This window comes from Quercus suber, unplaced genomic scaffold (assembly GCF_002906115.3).
Source record: "Quercus suber isolate HL8 unplaced genomic scaffold, Cork oak 2.0 scaffold_623, whole genome shotgun sequence".
Lineage (NCBI taxonomy): Eukaryota > Viridiplantae > Streptophyta > Magnoliopsida > Fagales > Fagaceae > Quercus > Quercus suber.
Window position 1 is genome coordinate 259591 of NW_027070066.1, and position 6889 is coordinate 266479.

At 37.7% G+C, this 6889-nt stretch overlaps 2 long non-coding RNA genes across 2 annotated transcripts; one reads left to right on the forward strand and one right to left on the reverse strand.

The window, feature by feature from the left end:
* Nucleotides 1-1707: 1707 nt before the first annotated feature.
* Nucleotides 1708-4137, forward strand: LOC136064096 (uncharacterized). Its single transcript, XR_010625745.1, has 4 exons — nucleotides 1708-1823; nucleotides 1927-2211; nucleotides 2915-3055; nucleotides 4005-4137. It is a non-coding gene; the product is annotated as an uncharacterized LOC136064096 (long non-coding RNA).
* A 1810-nt stretch (nucleotides 4138-5947) lies between these two features.
* Nucleotides 5948-6629, reverse strand: LOC136064093 (uncharacterized). The gene is made up of 2 exons (XR_010625741.1): nucleotides 6400-6629; nucleotides 5948-6210 (listed from the first exon to the last, which is right to left on the reverse strand). It is a non-coding gene; the product is annotated as an uncharacterized LOC136064093 (long non-coding RNA).
* Between the last annotated feature and the right edge of the window lie 260 nt (nucleotides 6630-6889).

Here is a 6889-nt window from a genome sequence, read left to right on the forward strand (position 1 = left end):
GAATTATGTAAGTAACTAATATGAAGGTTATGTCTGTGTTGTTTGGTAGATGGAAAGGGGCTAAGATAACAACTGAACATCTAATGCACGTCCTACGTGCCTATCGTTTGTCGCTCACTTCGCTACGGCCAAATCAGGTATTGTGCATTACAAGTGGAAATCGCTTTGGCATGTAGTTGTCGTACTTACAAGTGGGAATGAATAAACATTTTTTATTTCAGAGTTAAACATTATTGCCATGTATTGTTCACATCCGCTACACATTTTTTCTAATTATATTGTTAATATGGTTGTTTACATCTGTTGGATCATTGCAGATTGTCTGGGAGCCATACAGAAATTATTTGGGTTCCTTGCCCGCATATTGTACGGCAGGCCAACGCATATGGAGGTCTATCATGCCGCTCATACATTTTTGGGTGGTTGAAGGCCATCACCCAGAACGTGTTCTCCGACAGTTTGGGATGAAGCAAGACGTACCGATCAATGTCGATACTTCAACTGAACTTCACAAGATAACACTTTAGGGCAAGCACGAAAAAAACTGGGCTGTTGAACATAGAACACATATTGCTAAATGGGCGGCGCATGCCACAATTGCCGAAGCACTGCCCTTTCATGGGGAGATGAGCTACAATGACGATTATATGGTGTGGTTTCGTCCCCGCACTGTTCGCCATATTACGAGAGAGACCTCGTACTGGAACACTTTGGTAAGTTTTCAAACACTGTTCCGTTATAAATGTACCTCGCTTTGCATAGTTTAGTTCAACCTACTAACACTATTCTTGTATACTTGTGACAGGTTGAATCACAGTTGAGGATTATGGAGAAGTGCGAATCAGGATCTGAGATCTACAACGACTGTATTAATGCCTCGCGAGCTGTTGAAGAGCTCGGTCGGTTGACATTGGACGATGCATGCACTGCGGGCAACACAAGTGAACCGGCTGTTGGGTGTGGTCGGCAAGCAGGTAGACGTCAATGGCAAGGAGGCCGTCAATCTAGTCAGCGTCCAACATCTGGTTGGTGTCAGACACCCGTACCCACATCTGGTCGGTGTCAGACACCTGCTCAGCGTCAGACACCTGCTCGGCGTCAGACATCTAGTCGGCGTCAGACACCCGTGCCTACATCTGGTCAGCGTTAGACACCTGTGCCCACATCTAGTCGGTGTGACACACCCGTGCATGACCACACCATGGAGGAAGCAAGTGAGACAGCAGATGAGATGTGTTTGGACATTGGTTATGACATGGGCTCCATGGCGCATGATGATGCGGGTCCATCCCATACGTTTGCCCATGGGGACATATCTCAGTCCCCATCCATAAGGAGCGATGATACCTGCCCACCCACATCCCCTACTACATCTCCATTACCCACCGGCATTACCCCCACAGATGTACATGGTAGAGATGAGATGAGATTCATGCCCACCCTTGGGCGACCCACCCCTAGTGCTGTCCCCCCTAAGTTTGTGCATACCGAGTTCATCTAGACACAGATACCCGCCCCCCCACCAGAGGCTTCACACATTCAGGATCGGCCGCGAAGGCCGCAACGGACACAGACACATCCTCCTGATTGTGGGACTGGACATGGTACGATACTTCGATTCAATACTGATTGCATATACATCTCTTTATAGTTAAATGATTTGCATATTAGTATTTGCTTGTGTTCTTTTCAGGCAAGGTGAGACCAGTCAAGGAACCAGTGTGGAGAAGAAAACGGGGATGATTTTTGATGGGCAAGAATAAGAAATAGTTCCTTGTCAGAAAAGGCTGATGTGAATGGATTGAAACTGGCTGAAGATTCAGGTTTGTGAGTTGTTTCTAAGTGCTTAAAGGATAACCTAAACATTTCCTTGTCATTTTGGATAAAGATAGATTAGTTATACTTTACAATTGGTTTCTTACACAGAGGCAAAAGGAGGAACTCCATAAGAGAATAATTCAATTACAAAAGCAACTGGATGCAAAACAAGCACTGGAATTGGAAATTGAGAGATTGAGAGGGTCATTAAATGTCATGAAGCACATGGGAGACGATGGAGATGTGGAAATTTTGGAAATAGTGGATACAATACTCAAACAGTTGCGAGATAAAGGAGAACTTGAAGATTTAGAAGCTTTGAACCAAACATTAATAGTGAAGGAGCGCAAGAGCAATGATGAGCTGCAAGAAGCCTGAAAAGAATTAGTTAATGTAAGTGTTTTGCCTCTTCAATGATGAGCAGCAAGAAGCTCAAAAATTGCATATGTTTTTATCATAAGTTAATACAAAGATGCTGTAATCACATACAGCATCTTTGTCCTTTCCTATATGATTTTTCATCCCCAAAGTTTTGAACAAATCATCAGATAATTTGGGATTTAGAATAACATGTCCTCCGGTGTATGGTCGTGCTCTTTTGTAGTCTTTGCACTCTAAATGGATGTTGTAATTATGTAAGATTGTAGCAGTAATTTTTCTTTTTTGTTGCTGTTTTTTTATAAGAAACCTAAGAAATTTTATTAGAAAGACCAACCAAGTACACTAGACTTTTTTGTTGCTGTTAAGAGTCTTGGGAATAAAAATGCAAATATATATGAGATCATGCACAATATGTATATGTAATATTGTTTTTGTCAATGTGCTCATAAAAAAGAAGTATACTAATTTGGATTATATGTTAGATTGTCTAAAAACTGCCCTTAAATTTCATAATGCACTCTCATACATGGCCGGATCTGAAAATGCTATTCTGTCCTTTGTATTGCATGTCTATTTATTGTTACCGGATGACTCTTCTGTTTCATTCTGATTTTCTATAAATGAGTCATTGGGATTGTTACCCTTTTCCGTAGGTCAACTGTATAGTTAAGATTTGGATGGATGTACTAATGAAGTTCTCTTCTACCTCCTGCAGATGATTCAAAGAAAACAAACCACTTACAAGTACTTGATGGGGCCAAGGAGAGACTTCACCTATTCAAAGCAAGTACTTGAGGGCTGTGATGGGGTTTTCCACACTGCATCTCCCTTCTATCATAATGTCACAGACCCAGAGGTTCATCCCATTTTACTACTCTTTAAATGCTTAATAATAGTAAATGTTTAAATTATGGTTTATTGATGGAATTGGTTGAAGATTTTATCCGTACACTTTTCTTCTGAAAAATTCAACAAGCTTTTTAGAAAATTCCACAATAGGTCTTTTTCTCTATTTATCAAGAGATGAGAAGCACGTAATAGGAATCTCAGAGTTGATTTACCGCACTATTCTTTTTTCTGAGTGTGGCTTCTTGTACCATTGCTAACACTAAACTAACCAAGTTAATTACTTAAGCAGACTTTTCTGGACTTGAAAGATAAAATTGCAGTCTATTGCCTTTTTCTCTTTAAATTCAACTGTAGAGTGAGGTCACAGGTTCAAAACCCACGTGGTGTTATGTGGCCTACCAATGAAAAAAAGTCAGGGTTAATTGCACTTTGCCCCCAATAACTATGGTGTGGTTGTAATGTACCCCCTAAGCTTGGTGCTTGAAAGTTGGAGTGGAGTATTCCATTGTGGTTAGGGGGATTTTATTTTGAATAGGGTGAGGTCATTATAATTAACGACCATAATTCCAGCCCCGATTCAGAGCTATGCTCATTGTGGGAGGAATATCTGAAGGACCCTGACTGGCATCCTTTGAAAGTTATTACAGTTGATGGGAACCATCAGGTGTTTTTCTTAGATTGCTTAAAATCTAGTTCGATTAGATTTTCTCTTAGTTCTAGTTTAAATCTGTTCCAAGGCAAATAATGCTGTCAAATGCATGTTCTTTTTCATGATGTTGTAAACATTCCATGTATTTATAATGCTAGTTTAACATGATCATTTGTAAGGATGAAAAGAGGAATGTGATTGTACGTGACGTAGTTGAGGCACTACTATTGGCCTATCAATAATATAAACCAAACTACAAATTTGGTTTTCTTACAGCAAATAATTTTATTGTAATTATTATTTGCAGATTGAAGTTCCAAGAGAATTGAAGGCTGAATTGTTTCCACATTACATGGAGAGGGATAATTCTTTCAATTCAACATCAATTTTGGGTTTAATTTATGATACGGTTAATAAATATCAAACAGAAGATCAGTCCATGAAAGGTGAAGATTCTTTTTTACAATTACAGTCTTTTTTCCAATTAATTTTCCCCCATGGCAGCCCCTAGACTGTTTAATGAATAAGAAAAGATATGGTAAATCTAATGTTTTAAAGGATAGAAGATGGACTTGAGTGGCAAATTTTCTTCTTTAAATTATGTTCTGCAGTATTCTAATATTCTAATTAAAATGATAAAATTGTATAGGTTTAAATGTGGACTTTTTATTATAAACTTACTCTGAACTTGAGGATTACTTCTTTTTATTAACATTTTTACCTTTTTATTTAATTTTCTTTTGGGTACAGGTTGGAGACCTAGGTTAGCGTTGTTCGCAAAAAAGATGATGACAAAAAATGCAAAGGAACTCTAGTGATTACATTTCACTGTAGTTATTGTACAGATCGAGCACCATTGAAGAATCTTTTATCTTTTTAAATAAAACCCTGCCCTTCATAGGCTGGATAAAGATTACATGACTTAGGCTAGAATTGAGTAGCAAGTTATTTCAGATATTTGCTTCATTAATCTTTAGATTGCTGGCTTTTGGCACTTATATTTGGTTGTAGTTAGAACTAATTCTAATGCTACACAGTCTGATCGAGTTTTTTACAAAAATTCCACTGGTTTGATGGCTGTTTGGATTTGGTGGCAAACTGATAAATACAAGTAAAGGATATCCGACTAACATTTCATTTGGACTGTGTGCGCATGTCTTTTTGATGCATATTAGTTACTTGAAGTTAGCTTTTGTTGGATATTCATTTTCCATTGGTAAAAGGGTGCTGAACTGTCTTCCTTTTGCTCTCCCTTTGGAGGATTAGCAATGTTGTTGTCTTTACGGCAAACAATGTGACATTCTTTGACACCAAAAAAATTTTGTTGGAGGGGTGGCTCTACTGGGAAAATGATCAAGTTGGCATTTTTTACATCTGATGAATCAATAATGTATTTGCTTGGAATACTTATTTAGGTTTTATGCTTTATTCAAAATTTAATCAATGTAGAAAGATCAATGAAAAGATAGGATGATAACCATGTCTGTGCTGTAGCAACACAAAACCGAGATGATAACAATCCGCCAAGAATTTAATTTTTTTTTTTTTTTTAAATGTGGACTTTTTTTATGGGTTGTGGTGGGTGGCTGGGTATTTGAGTTGCTGTGGGTGGCTGCGTTTTTGGTGGCTGGGATGTTTGTAGGTCCGTTGATGGCTGAGTTTTTGGGTGGCTGGAATGGTTTGTGGACCATGGTGAGGACTGGGTTTGTGGGTTATGGGGCGTAGTTGGCCGGCTTTGGCCTCTCTTTTTTTGTTTTTCCTTCTCCAATTTGTGGATTTGAGTGGTCAGTGGAGTGTCGGGATGGCTGGTGGTGGTTTGGGTAGTAGGTGGAGGGTTGGTGGTTTGGTTTTGTGAGATTGTTTTCTTTTAGCTAAAACCATAGAGAGTCTTTCTTTAACTGAATGAAGAAATTACATGTAAAGCTAGTAACTAAAACTAGTGTAGTGGTGTCCCCAGAGAAAGCGCCGAAATACCATGGAAAACTCAACCCCAGAAACATTATACTCAGCCCGTTCAAACCTGTGTAGCCATTAGTTGTTGATATTCCTCCAAAAAAAAAACCACTGACACCCTCCAGGATTGTCTTCGGGTGGACCTGGACTTGCTCAATATTGTTTTGTGAGACTGTTAAAATTCTTTTAATATATGCATTTTTTGCACTTTCAAGAATACAAACCAAATTCATTGTATTCATCAAAAAAAGCAAGTCTAGGTAGGAAGTGACAGTAAATGTCAAAAGATTATTCAAAAACTATAAAAGACGACGATAACGATTACATTGATTTGGATTATTGAAAATGAACAACATATAGCGAATACATTTTTCATCAAATTCGACTCAATTTAGATTAATTCAATATGTCACACTATCCCCTTTTATATAAATCAAAAATCGCGTTTAACTTATCGAACCTTCCATGGGCTGAGGGCCTTCGAGCAAGTCGGTGTTCGCAACTAACATCTCATCATCCTCCTGTTGCGGCTGCGGCTGAGGCTGAGGCTGCTCTTGCTACTGCAAAATAATAATAATAATAATAATAATAATAAATTAAATTAAATTAAAAAAGAAAAAAAGAATTCAATATCAAAAGTACTCGGATCCGGAGCTCCGAAAGAGAGAGTTATGACATTATTGATCAAAATTGAATTGAAAAGATATGTAATAGAGAGAGAGAGAGAGAATTGTGGATTTGGGAATTACATCAAAGGGTCGAGGAGTCATCAGAGTCATGAGTGGTCGATCGATGAATCAGAGACTAAAAAACAGAGAGAAAGAGGAGTCTGCAAGTTTATCCAAAAAAAAGAAAGAAAAGGCAGACTGACTCTGGGTTTAGTTCGATAACCAAAAAAAAAAAAAAACAAGGACACTTTCAGAATGTACCATCCAAAAAAAGGCCGCAAATCGAAGATCTTTTATATATATATATATATATATATGAAATTTGCAAGTTCAGACTCCGGGCATTGTTTGGTACGTAAATTTAAACACATATTTTTAGTTTTTAAATAATATTATATATGTTTTTATATTTTTTTTTATCCACATGTATTTTTAAAAAAATTAAAAACTGTTGTTTAAACACATATACTAAACAAACCCTCGAGTTTTCAATTTTTACTCGCCAATTCTTACTAGCAAGTAGAATTTGCAATAGTCTTCTACTCCTTATTAGAGTCAAAGGAGAGATGAA